The sequence below is a fragment of the Vicugna pacos genome, chromosome 6 (assembly GCF_048564905.1).
Source record: "Vicugna pacos chromosome 6, VicPac4, whole genome shotgun sequence".
Taxonomy (NCBI): Eukaryota; Metazoa; Chordata; class Mammalia; order Artiodactyla; family Camelidae; genus Vicugna; species Vicugna pacos.
Genome location: NC_132992.1, coordinates 36,217,959 through 36,232,834, shown reverse-complemented (window position 1 = coordinate 36,232,834; position 14,876 = coordinate 36,217,959). Strand labels below are relative to the sequence as shown.

General features: G+C 34.6%; 1 long non-coding RNA gene and 1 other non-coding gene across 5 annotated transcripts in view; both read right to left on the bottom strand.

Annotated features, from left to right (window-relative positions):
• Window positions 1–14,876, bottom strand: part of LOC116280921 (uncharacterized) — a 594,369-nt gene that overhangs the window by 540,350 nt on the left and 39,143 nt on the right. The window lies entirely within an intron of this gene.
• On the bottom strand, window positions 529–664 carry LOC116281101 (small nucleolar RNA SNORA1). The gene has a single exon (XR_004190557.1). It is a non-coding gene; the product is annotated as a small nucleolar RNA SNORA1 (small nucleolar RNA).

Genomic DNA, 14,876 nt, shown 5'->3' with positions numbered 1-14,876 from the left:
CTGTCTTCAAGGTTTTCCCAAGTTGGGGAGTGAGAAATAATTGAATATGTTAAAATCACAGAGGTCTCATAAAAATTCAGCTGTTTTACTTTTTCTTTGTTAAGCATTCTCTTACTTGTGTTAAATTTTTAATTAGATGCCAGAATTCAAGAAGAGTTTATTCTGATAGTTTTTGCCAGCTTAGTCATTACTTTAGTGAAGACATGGAGTTTTAGATTCCCAAGTCTAACAATTTCACTGATATAACTCTTGTTGTACCATTTTTAAAACAGGGGATGTTTTATTTCTTCTTTTTGAGTCCTTATGTTTTATTTATTTTTCTTTCCTCATTGCGATGGTTCTAACTTCTATTACAAAGTCGTGCTAGAAGTTATCATTATCATGTGAACTAAGGGAAAATTTAAGTGGTTCATTTTTTTAGAAGCACATTGCTATTTTGGCATTGGAAAATGAATACATTATTCCTTCATCATTTCCTAATACTGAAAATTCTTCTTATATCCAATTATTATTCAACCTAACAACAAAAAATGTTACAGGTCTCACTGTCACCACTGCAATAAAATTATTGTGATGGAAGCAAAACCTGTGCTCTCAATGTAGCCACATTAACAATTTCTGGACACCATGAACAACAGTGCCCATTTTCATCTAGAATGAGGCTTAGTAGTTCACTTTTTTTAAACATCTGTATTTAATTTGAATAGTATAAAATTCACATTCAGTTGTATAATGCAATGACTTTTTGTAAATTTGCAGAGCTGTCCAACCATAACCACATTCCAATTTTAGAACATTTCCATCAACCCAAAAAGATCCCTCAAACCCATTTGCAGTTACTCTCGATTTCCATCCATAGCCACAGGCAATTACTAATCTACATTATGTCTCTACAGATTGCCTTTTCTGGATATTTCATAATAAGAAATCATACTGTATGTCATATTTTTTTTTACCTGACTTCTTTCAGTTGGCATAATTTTTTTGAAGTTCATCCACCACGTGGAATATATTGGTACTTTTTTCTTTATATTGTTGAACAAATTTCCACTGTATGAGTATACCACACTTTGTTTATCCATTCACCAAATGATATACATTTGGATTGTTTCCAGTTTCTGATTATTATGAATAATGTTGCTATGAAAATTTACATAGAAGACTTTGTGTTTAATTTATCTTGGACAGATACCTAGATGTAGAATTGCTAGCTTGTATTATAAATTACGCTTTCCTTTCTATGAAACTGCCAAATTATGCTCCAAAGTGGCTGGCACAATTGACATTCCCATAGAAGAGGATAAGAATTCCAGTTTCTTCACAATCTAATCAGTATTTGTTTATGAAGTGGTATCTCACTGTGGTTTTAGTTTGCATTTCTGCAATAACTAATAATGCTGAGCATTTTTATGTCCTTATTTTCCATTTGAATACATTTTCCAGTGAAGTGTCTATAAAAATCTTTGGATTTTAAAATCTCTACATTTTTAACTGGGTTGTCGTATTGAATTGTAAGAGTTATTTAAATTTCCAAGATACACATCCCTTATATGACATGATTTGTAATTGGTATGTGATTTATAATTATTTTCTCAAAGTCTCTGGTTTGTTTTTTCATTGACTCATTGGTGTCTTTTGAGGTGCAAAATTTTTCAATCCTCAGCAAGTCCAATTTAATTATTTTTCTTTACGGATTACAGTTTTGTTGTTGGGATTAAGAAATATTTGTTTACTTCAAGTTTACCAAAATTACTCCTGCGTTTCCTTCCAAGAATTTCAGTTTTAGCTCCTACATTTAGTTCTATCTTCCATTTCAGTTAATTTTTGCATACGGTGTGTGGTGTAAATTTAGTTAACTTAGTTCTGTTTTCCATTTTAGTTATTTTTGTATATGCTTAGTTCATTATTCTGCATGTGGATATCTGGTTGTCTCAGCACCATTTCTTAAAAACACAATCCTTTCTCCACTTGTCTTAACAATTTTGAAAAATTGCCTTGGTATCACTGGTAAACATCTTTAACTATCTTTAATCAAACACATATTATTTTTGTTATAATTATTGATGCTGTTATTATTAAAATTACTGTTACTATTATTACAATCAGTTTTTGTTAGCATGTAGTATACTACCTTATGTTAGCACGAGGATATTACAGACTCGACAGTGTTAACACCAGTTGTTTCTATTTAAAAAGCACAAAACCAAACACCTAAGTCATTTACCCAATTTTTTTCCAGAGCTAGAATAATTTTTGATTTATATATATTTTTTATAATCAGAAGCTCTTCATATAATACAAATGCTGTTCCCTAAGTATTTAAATTTGTTTTATACATTCAAATTATAAATAATGGTGAAATAAATGCTTGAGTTATGTATATGCCTGTATACACAGATACATGTGCACACGCGCACACATAGCTTACTGCTACATACTGGATACATAACAGAATATGCTATTGTGTACCCTGATAATCTTCTCCTTCAAAAGAAAAGTATGAATATGTTTCCATGTCACTTGTGTTCATAGACATTATTTGTGTGGCTTCACAGTGTTCTATAATGTGGAGATTGCAATATAATTTTATTAATTTCCTATTTTACAGTATTTCTCTGGTATCTGTGTCTACATGCCACTCTTTCAAAATAGATTGTTTCTCTAGTTTTCTGGTATCTCTTCAATCTTCAGTTCCATATCCCAGATATAATTTCATAAAGCCTAGGAATCTAAATAGGATGCCTTTAGCTTGCTGTTCTTTTATAACTGCTTTACCTATCTTGAGATTCAATCATCATATTTTCTTATATTCAGGCCAAGTTGACCAAGCAACTACCTAAATTGTCAACTGGTAACTCAGAAATAATGGGGTGTGCATCAGTGAGTTCATACCAATCTTATATATTTTTAAAGTAATCTTTTTTGTGCAGGGACTGAAAAGTGACATCTTATAATATTAGAAGTTACTTATGTTAGTATTGTCGTGGCATTATTGTACTAAATCCTAGTTTTCAGAGTGAATTTTTACCTACTCTATGTCTCAAGTTTTGACACATAGGCACTGGTCAAAATGGGTTGGTTATTACCTGGTCTCATAATTTCATATGTGTTACACATTATGGGTCATGTATGAAAATATATACAATAAATATTTAAATCTTATAGTTTGTTGAATAATTAGACAGTATGGATTCAGCCTCAACAGATAGCTATAGTTCTAAATATTCTTTAAAATTTACTTTTCAAAAGAAAAACAGTTATATATAATCTGTGGGTGTGTGCACATGCATGTGTGTAGGTGTATCATACACACATACCCAGAATGACAGAAAGACAATGAGGACCAGTCACATTTTTTATTTCTTCAAGACTAATTCATTGGATTTTAGAAAGGTTAAATAGGTCAGCTGTTACCAGACATTTAAAAATACTTTAAAGATATTAGTTTTAAGGAACATAATAAAAGTGTCCTCTTGGAAAGATGTGAAGCAGCTTGTCACATTAAAGCTCTGAGAACTGTGCAGAGCCAGGTATTTCTCTATGTTACTAAGGAAATAACAATTATACAATTATAATACTCAGATCACTGCATCAAAAATTTTCATTTTATGTCAATATTTTCACTCTTTCTCTGTTCATTTCTGGTTGCCTTAGAAGAGAACAGTTATTCTTTGTCAGGTTGAGGGCATTCAAGTGAACCAAAAGGTCAATCTAATTAAAAAAGGGAAAGAACTTCAAACCACAAGGGGAAAAAAGATACAGCTAAATGCCAAGGAATTTATATTACTGAATGTATGAGGTAAACAGTCAAACAATGAGATGAATGCACAAAGGTGTCAAAGAGGAAAAAAAAAGTAGAGTCTGTGACCTTTAAATTATTTTTTTGTAAATTAAATGATATTTACTCCTTGAAAGAGAAACACTGCACATTAGAAACATTTAAAAATACAATTATTTTTTATTATGTCTTAGTTTTGGAAAGCTTTATTTTCCTCAAATGATTCACAGAAATATTTATAAACTATTGGGTAGGGAAACTAGATTAAAAGGTAGCAACTGCTCTGAATGATTCTTCCCAAGGACACACTTAATAATTTTAATTTTTAATCTCTGCAAAAGCTATCCATCTTTTGAAACTGCCCCCCCCCCCAAAGTACTGTTCAAAACACATTTTCACTTTAGTTGTTTCCTATGCCATCTTTTTTTTTTTTACACCAAACATGAAGCCATCCAGTAGTGAGGATACAATAAAGGGTGACATTATCTTCCTGTATTACCTAAACTGGTAGTTCAACTGACTACACTGCAGTCAGTCACCAAATGATTTTAATGCATTTTAACAATGCAGTTTGATGTTTTATGATAGTCTATTGATAATTACTAGTTCATCAGGGACTTTAGTGTCATGGTGGCTGGGAAGTGAGACATTCCATTAATAATTTTACCTCTTGTTAAATCTACTGGTCCAAGCAAACAATATGCTGGATTAATCTTATCATCAATCATTTTGTGCCTATACTTTTAAAAATCATAGGAGAAAAAAGTGTGGTGCCTCTGCAAATTGACGGTCTTTGGTACCACCTGGTTTATGAATAACCTAAAATACCCTTTACCTTTTCCTTTGCCAAGTCATTCTTAGTTGAAACAGGACTGAGCATCCACCGCCCAAGTGCTAGTTTTAGGCTCACAAACAGATTCTGAGGCAAAACATTTCTCCTGCTGCTTTCCTCCTTTTCCTCAGTAGTTCTCCATGACTGCAACTGTCCTAATTTCCTAGATGAACACCATCGTTCCGACTGTGACTAGCACTGAACTCCTCAGCGCTGCACATTCAGTCAGACCCCAGCAAACTAGCTAGAAGCCCACAGACCTGACTGACTGCTCCTACTTCTTACGCAAGCATCTCAGAATCCTGGGCAGTGCCGACCTAGTTCTTCGTATTTGATTGAACCATGGATTTGCCTCTGCTCTGACTCACAACCTGGATAAACACTAAAGGTGTTTATGATTGAATTACAATGGCGCCCATTCTCTCATGCTGCAACTGATCACCAGTGAGAACCAGCCTCTGGATTGGAATTAGCTCCAAACTAGTCATGTATTTATGGAGCGGGTTTTGGCCTAGTCCTATCTATCTATGTCCTATGTCACTTTCCCGCTGGATTGGTAAATGTTGTCAAAGTATTAGCATATTTTCTGCTAATGATTTCAGTTTTAAGGCATAACCAACTATCATTTTCACTAAAAATAGAAAATCAATCATAATGTGGTTGATTATGTGTATAAATAAGCCTTGTCAGTTACTCTCCACACTATTACATCTTATAGGAAAGCATTTCTGAGGGAGCATTTTTCACACAATATTTTTCATGTCAACAAGCAACCAAAATCAAAGAATTCAAAAATAATTTGAATGGTGATGGATTGTCATGTTCCTTTTTTATTGTGGAATTAAATCCCTTTATCTTTGATAATATAAAGTGAGGACATGTATACTTTTCAAAGTTAAAACCATTTCTGTAAAGCAGTATTATATCCAGGCTAATGTGAACATGGGAAAACATGATAAACTGGCTATATTTCAGTAAAGCTCTCCCATACAGAATATCTTCTTTTAAAGGAAAGCTACTGATATGCACTTCTCAAGTCCTCTGGAGAGCTTATAGAGGCTGTTCTTTGCTGTGAAAGTACTGAGAGATTTAGATTTCCTTTCTGAACAGAATTAAGTCAGTGTAGACCTCATGATGTTAAGATCAGAATATAGTTTTAATTTTTCAAGAGATTCTAACCTTTGTAAAGATCCTGAACAGGAAGCAGTAATACAAGGATGCAAAATATCAACTTCCCTTGAATATTTTCTCTCATCATTTTAACCTCCAGTACTTCACATGTATTAGGCAGACAACATGTATTTTTCATGTGAATTGATTGTAAATGTTTTCAACTGGTCCATACAATTAATGCTGTCAAGCTCCAGATTTGACTATTCTTGGAAGGCTGACTTCTTTTGATGTTATAGCAAGCAGAAGCTGAAATATTTACCAATGGTTCTTTATGCTTTAAAATCTACCTTTCTAAAGTGAAGGAGCACTAACATTCTATGACCTTCTATTCTTAGACAAGGCAATAGGAGAACCAAATTATAATTTGTCAATCTCTTGGTAAGTAGGGCCAGAGTAGGGGGAATTAGCATTTTAGTGCATTGGACTTACATACATTAATGATATTTGGAATGTATGTTTCTGATATGAGTTACACTTGGCTCTTTGGGTACAGAACCATCTGTCATGGGCAGGTTGAAAAAGTATTCCCAAAGACACTTCTTCAGTGGTTTTCTTCTTTTTGTTTTGTTTGTTTTGTTTTGTTTTGTTTTTCTCTGAGCTTCTACCAGCATGTTCTATCCCCCACCCCTGATCTACATATTCTTTCTTTAGGTATTTATTTCTTATGTATTTATTTATGCATTAATAACTTTAATAGGATTGGGCCCAAGCCTTTCCCTATCTGGTCTTGACACAATTTAGCCTCCTAAGGAAGTTGCCTCTCCCTAAGATAATCACTTGTTGTATAATCATAGTTTAATTCATATATCCATTATATTGATGGTCTTACTAACACCTTACTACCACCCTACAGCTATATATAATTTGGTGTAAATATATGCATTGTGAGGATCTGACATCATGATTTCTTATACCAAGCAATTACTTCTAAATTGAAAGCAGGAAAGAGTGGCTAAAATTTCCTCTTTTTCTCATTTCTGTTCCATAAGCAAGAAAAAGATATTTAATCATGTAACATTTACTGTTGATTAAAAACCTTTATATGTATAGGAAGCTACCACAAAATATTAAATATTTCTAAAAGTTATACTTAAATTTCTTCCTGATCTGCTTAAAACACACACACACACACACACACACACACCCCTCAAGAGACTCAAAGTGATTTTCTCACTTCTTAAGACACGGGTTTTTTTTTTTTAACTATATAATCACATTTATATGTTTGCTAAAAAATTTGTCACAGTGGGAACAAGTATTTTACAGTTATATGAGATTGACAATTTACAGAGGAAACGAGGCACAGTAGAATTGAAGAACCTTCTAGGGTTGACAATTTGCCAAGAGCACAAACATAACATTTTTATACGTGCTATTCCAAGATTATAGTGTATTAAAATAGTAGAGTTCTAATAGAATACTCTCCAGTTTCTAGAGCTGCATATCTAACTTTTCTGGCCTCCATCTAGTTCTCAACCTACAGAAATAGTTGGGAAATGCCTTAATATATAATAAAGAATTGTCACATATTATACTCCTAGATCTGCTACTTCTTTGGAATTTTAATTAACCAACAATCCTTGCTTACTTCTCTTGCCATAAGTTCTGTAAATGACAACAGCCAGTCTTTGGCTTTACTTATTGTTGTTCATGGTGAATCATGTTGGCACTGACCTTACAGCCTTTTCAGAGGAATACTAATCTAGATGTGCACAAACTCAAAGCAGAGGCCAGACTCCCTGGGATCTCCACATAAAAGGGCTGCGCATTCATATATTCCTTCACTAACATATGCAACAGTTTCTAAATCTCCGTCTAAGTTTTTCACAAGTGATGGGGCCCAGGGCTGACTGTTACTACTGCAAGAAGAGGAAAACAATATTCTGTTTTCCATGGGTCTGTAAACCAGGATCCTTAATGCACTGAGGACTAGTTTTATTCCTATTGTAGCAAATGTATCAGACACTGAAACCAGCATACATTGCTTCATTTGTGTTATAGGTAGCATGTGATTATTACTATTGTGATATTAATATCCTTTCACATCATTTACTGAATGATATACTAGCTTTCTGAATTTTCATGAAAATAGTATGACTGAGGTATAATTTTAAATTCTATACAATAAACTTGCTTTACTGATATTAGCATTTAAAGATCAAAGTAATCCAATGATTATAGAGAAATTTGAAAAGTAGAGAAAAGTATTTTCAACAAAGAAATAGGAAGAAACATACAAAATGTTTCATTTCAAATGTGTTATTTTTAAAGTAAGTTTTCTTTTAGGAAAGCAGCAAATATTTAAAAAGATGAATGTATCCATAGCATTCATACTTTTAGTAACTTACTTTGATTTAAAGAACACTGGAATTAATTGAAAAATGAATGTTACTTATTTAAATGTTACTTTAATTAAAAATTCTCTTGGATACATCTCTTATTGACAAAAAAAAAAAGAACACTGGCATTCAGCTAATAAAATAACACATTGTATTGCATGTATACATTTTGCTTTGTTTGTCAAAGATACTTTTAAAAGACAAGACTTAGCTATAAAACTAATTCCGTATAATGAGAAAACAAAGGTAATCTATTTTCCAGTGGTATTTAATGGGTAACAAATATTAAGGTAATATCACTAGTGTTAACAATTAGCAGATTATTATGTTATTCTGGCCTTAATAGAAAAGAATAACAATCTACAACTTTCACAATATTGCAGTAAATTAGTGACAAACATCTTAAAGGTTTAAGTTATGACTTCCAAATTTCTATGCCAGACATTTTACAAAATGGCAAAGCGTAATCTAAGCTTCCACAGAATAATCCATCATTTCTATTTATCTATAGAAATCTGAAAGTGATTTGATTCAGGGACAAAACCCAGCTAAACCCTTAAAAATTAATAACATACATTAATTGACTGAAAAGAAAGACTTTAAAAATTGCCTGTGTAATTCAATCAAAATGATAGGAAAATGTGCTAGATAAACAGTTGCAGACAAGGCATAAAAAAGTGAATTTTCAATTGTTCTTTAGATCAGGAGACATTCAAGAGATTTTTATAACTGATGATTAACATAATTGGCAAGTTCCAATTTCTCTGTTTGCAAACAAGCAGCTTGCATTTTGAATTCGAGATGTGGGGAGAGAAATAGCAGTTTTGACTGTGAAAATCTGCTAATGAAAGCTGCTACTTCATGCTCAATGCATAGAAATTGCATAACTACTGCAGTGAATTGATATTCTAACACTACAGAACTTCACAAAAATACGAAAGAATGTACTTCATAGCTTACTACTTCTCAAACAACTACTACTGAAAGAAGAAAGCAGCTGAACAGGCTAATAGAGAAATGCTGTTAGTGAATATATACAAGGAAGACAAAACTAGATACTTTTAATTCATGATAAAAATTTCAGGTACATAAGATGTCTTATTTCTTCTCCTACATATATAGAATTAATAATCAATCCAATAGTAATATTATTAAAAAGTAGTCCTACACCAGATCAAAGATAGATGTAAACTATTAAATGGCAAATGGAAATGTTAATACAAAACTTGTTGGGGTCAAAATGTGTATTATATCTATGAGTGTATTAGAAAAATTACCTACAGAAATCAGCTGCTACTATTAATACCTGTACTTAGTATATAGTTAGGGATAACTAACAATATACAACTATCTCTTATAGGAGATTAACTTTAGTTTTTTTAAGTAATACCAACAGCAGTTAATATTTTAGTTACAGTAACATCACCATCATCAAAATAGTTACCAATATAGATTGAATAATTTATCATAAAAACAAAATTAAAAACTGTTATTATCCCTAATTAACCTATGAGTAAGCTGAGACAGAGATATTTAGCAAGTTGATTAGGGTCACGGAGCTAATAAGTGATAGACCCAATGTGTATATTTGGCAGTTTGGATCCATGAAAGACCTAATGCAAATGATTTAGCACAAAATTCCATTGTTTGAAATAACAGCTGGAGCAAGGCAAAGAATATGCTACTGGCTCCTTTTATTTCCCGGTTAGTCAGGGACTTTTCCAGCCAATCATATAATTAAGTAGCAAAGTGAAAGAAAAAAAAAAAAAGAGGACAGACTTTGCTTAAAAGTCACAATAGATTTCCACTTTCAAATATGATGAAGAATTATCTTGCTTCAGACCAACACTATCAGCTAGAAAAAGCAACAACTAATGAAACAAAAAGAAATACGTGAGAGAATTAAAGCCATCAGGAATGAGAGGCCAAAATCAAAGAAAGAAAGCAACCACAGAGAGGTTAGTCAATATTCTGCTCACCTCCCTTTCCCTTTGCATTTAATAATTCTTTGTGCAGAGCGATAGGCTGAAGTCCATGATTAGGATGTAGGCAGAAAACCAGATGTACTAACAATCTTGCAAAAAAAGACTTAGAATTGACCTTTAAGAGTAATAATCAAATCTAGGAAACAATGAAGTAACAGCTTTATAATGCTGAAATAAAGCCATTGTAAGACCCTATATACAGTAAAAAAAAAAAAATTCTTCAAAAGTAAAAACTAAATAAAAATATTTGCAAATGATTAAAAACTGAAAAATTCACTACCAGAAACCTGATACTAAACAAATTTAAAATAAATGTCTTCACACAGAAGGGCAATGATCCCAGAGTGAAATGTAGAACTCCGGGAAGTAAATAAAGAGCAAATGAAAAAATACAGATCATAAATAACAAATATAACAATGTCTGCAATATACGCATAATTTAATGTATGGCAAAAGTAGCTAAAAGAGAAAGTCAGGGTAAATGGAGTTAAAGTGTTCCAAGGCCATAGCATTATCTGATAAGTGGTATCATTGCATTATTACAAGTCAAGGATGCATATTATAACATATAGGGTAACTACTGCAATACACACTCTGCTAGAAAACCATTAGCACGACCTTTTACACTCTAGATGTGAATAGACTATCCCAGCTCAGTGTCCTTAGCTTTAAAGGAAGGCAGATGACAGAAGACTAAGGATGTTACTCGGGCAGCATCAGTCATGCTTCTTCTGTGGGAATTCTCACAAAAATCCAGGGGTAATTCTCTGGCCTACCAAGTGAAAGGTTAGGAGTAAGGCAACATACCAGAGTATGGAAGCAACTTTATCTTAGAAGCTGTAGGCTCCCTATAAGAAGCCTTGGGTATAACTTTCAGATCCCTGCAAAAACAGAAAACAAAGCAAACAAACCAAAAAACTCTCTTAACATGTCATTCTACTCAGAAGGAAAATCAAAGCTGTGTCTTCCAAGTGGTATTTATAAATTAATCTATGTCCCCCAACTCCCAGTCCAGCTGCTGGGGGTTTCCTAGTTAGTCCGACAACTGAAATACTGCTATCATAGGCCTCTGCTAAGTGAAAAACAGCTAAGTGAAAGTTAACCCAAGGTCAGTTTCCCATATAGGAAGAGAGTTTTGTTAACGCTATACTCACAGATATGAAAGGAATAGTAACAAGCTGAATACTAAAATTCAGTTGATCAAGAAGACATCATGGAGAGAAAAAGAGGGATGAAAATTCAGTGGGACAAAGAATAAACAAATCCTAAGATAGCTGATATAAGCCCAAAGTTATAAGTACTTCAGTTAAATGCAAATAGGCTAAATGTTTAGGTAAAACTTGTAGAATGAGTTAGAAAATAACAATACCTATGGGCCACAGATCACGATGGCAAAACAAGAAGAGAAGGTGCTCACCTCCCCCCATGAACACAGCAAAAATACGTCTACACATGGAACAATTCTCACTGAAAACTAACTGGAAACTGGCTGAAGGACTCCTGCACAACCAAGAGGTTGTAAGAAAGATATACACCTAATCAGGTAGGAAGGGAAGAAAAGCGATCAGGTAAGGACCAGTGCCCCTGGGAGGGAGAGCAGAGGAAAAGGAAGATTACAGGGGTGGACACCTGCACTGGGAATTGAGCAGTGCAAGCCAAAGCCTGCATACCCTGTCACGGGGTCCTATGTGGGAAGAACAAGCCCCCTTGGCTGCCAGGAGGATCACTGGGATTAACAGAAGGAAAAGCCTACACTCCGTTCATGAGGAGCATGTGAACACACAGACATGCCCCCAAGGTAGGGCAGAGAGAGATCTGCTCTGGTGGCTGCAGGGTTTCCTGTGACAGCAGCTCGCCCAAGCCCAGCAAATGCACTACACCCACTCACTCGTGTCATAGTGTGTTACTGGATCTGGAGCAGCCAAGATCAGGAAAGGACTCAACTGTGGGACACAGAGGTGACCCAGTTCCAGGGAAGAGTCTCTGGGATGGGGGGGCAGCAAGTGGCAGTGGCCAGGCAGCTCTAAACAGATAGCGTATAGGGTCCTCAGAGAAAGAAAGCCAGGTATGAGTTTCTTGACATAAGAGAAGCCATTTTTTGCCCTGAAGTATTTTGTGATCTAAGCCTGGCTACAATGCTTGCCCTTAAACAGGTCCCAGAGATGAATAAGTTAATAGAACAAAAGAATGCAGAAACAAAGGACTGTTACCAGGCAAGAGAAATAACAACAGCAAAAATAATACAGTTGTAAAGACTCTCAGTTCTCTTTAAATGGTAAAGATTAGCCTGAAGTGCTCAACCACCAGACCAGCTGGAACCTAAGGGATGATTTTTGACCTTTTCTTACCCTGTTGACTTCAGGCAACTAAAGTTTGGACTCTGTCAACCACCCAAGCTCCTAAATGAATATGCTTCTAACCTTAGCTTAAAATTTCCCCAATTTTGCTGCTTGGGGAGACAATGCTGTGGGAAAGATTCCTCAGTGTCCTCTTTGCTTGCTGCAAGTAATAAATCCTTCCTTCTCCTGATCTTTGGCTTGGTTATATCTTTTGACTCAACATCCAACAAAAGGTGAACCCAATTGGGGTAACAGGTCCTTAGAAGAGTCCAGATTTCTCTTGTTGACCACTCCACCACAGCTCACCCCCAGCATATGCCAAGAGGCCATGTGGGCCCCTCCTGCACTGCAAAGAGATTCCACACCAGGATGGGGGCAGCAGAGGCTGAGTATAGTGATCAGGTGTGAGGAACAAAGGGGACTTGCACCGAGACTGTGTCTGAGTAGAGTCATGGATGCCTGCACAGAAGTTCATCAGAACTGTCCACAGTGGACACACGCTGAGAGCCTGCACAAGCTCCACTTGCATCAGCATTCTCCCTCTTTGGGTCAAGCGATCCTATGTTGGCAAAGGGAAAAACACACACTTAAAGACACACAGCCAGCTCAGGCCTGACCCTCAGGGTTTGTGCGCCAGCAACTTGGGATCAGATTCCACTCCCTGTAGGGCAGCAGTGGCCACTGAGCAGAGGGGAAGTCCTGCCTCACACCAGATGCCAGCTCTAGCCCCTCCACCTCTAGCTCTACCCCTCACCAAGGCAAGGCCTGCCAGCACATTCTGAGGAAAGTCATGACTTATGTCCATGTCAATTCCAGCTCTCCCAACAAAAGCATTGGGAACATGAATTCTATTCTGTATAAGGATGCTCTCACATAATGCCGCCCTTTCAAGATAGCAGTAGGTAAATTTCTAACCTAAATTCATAGCAGCAAAGTTAAGCAAAATGAAAAAGCAGAGGAACTACTCTCAATTGAAAGAGCAAGAGAAAATCCTAAAAAAATAATGAAACAGAAGTAAACAATTTAACAGAGAATTCAAAGCATTGGTAATAAACATGTTAACTCAGGGGAAAGATTGATGTACACAATAAACATGTTAACAAGAAACCAGAAAATTTTTTTTTAAAGACCCAACCAGAGATGAATAATTCAACAGTGAAATTAAACACACACACACACACACACAAGGAAGAATGAATAATTGATATAAAATTATGAACACCCAAGTGTCTGGAAGATAGAATAATGGAAATCACTTAATCAGAACAGCAAAAAGAATTTTTTTAAAAATGAAAACAGTCTGAAATAGATCTCTGGGATAAGATTAAGCATGCCAACATTTGCATTATGGGATTCTAAAAAGAAGAAGAGAGAGAGAAGGGGATCAAAAAAGTATCTGAGGAAATTATGGCTGAACTTCTCAAACCTAAAAGAAACAGATACTCAGGTACAGGAAGCACAGAGACTACCAAATAAGATGAACTCAAATAGACTCATACCAAGACATAACATAATTAAAATGGCAAAAGTTAAAGATAAAGGGAAAATTCTAAAGGCAGCAAAAGAGTCATATACAAGGGAATCCCCAGAAGGCTATCAACTGATTTCTCTGCAGAAACTCTGAAAGTCAGAAGAGAGTGGCAGGATATATTTGAAGTCCTGTAAGGGAAAAACCTGCAAACTAGGATCATCTATCCTAAAAGATTATCATTTAGAATAGAAAATGAAGTAAATAATTTATCAGACAATGAAAACCTAAAGAATTCAGCAATAACAAATCTACCCTAAAAGAAATGTTGAAGGTTCTTCTCTATGGAAAAGAAGCAAGAATGTATAGGAAAGGGGAAATTCTAATAGGAAAGGCAAATATACAGTAAAGATTGAAAACTACTCAAGTAAGCCAGTATATAGATTAAAAAGCAAATACAAAAAATTGTAAAAGCAACTATAATTAAAATAAACAGTAAAAGGATAAGCATGAAGATGTAAAATATGACATCAAAAACACAGAATGTGAGGTAAAGAAGTAAAAAATACAGATTGTTAGAATATGTTTGAATTTAAATGACTACCAGTTTAAAACAAGTAGATACAGTTATAGGTCAACATATATGTTTCCATGGTAACTACTAATCAATAACATACAAAAGAGAAACAAAAACTAAAAAGAAAGGAGCACAAGCACATTACTAAAGAAAATCATCAAACAACAAGAGAAAAAAAAAAGAACATAGAAGAGCTACAAGAACAAACAGAAAAAAGTAATAAAATTGTATGTACTTATTGCATACATACCTATCAATGGTTAATTTAAATGTCATTGGACAAAATGCTCTAATCAAAGGACATAAGGTGGTTGATTGGATTTAAAAAGAAATAAAAGACCCTTCTATATGCTGCCTACAGGAGACTCACTTCAGTACTAAACAT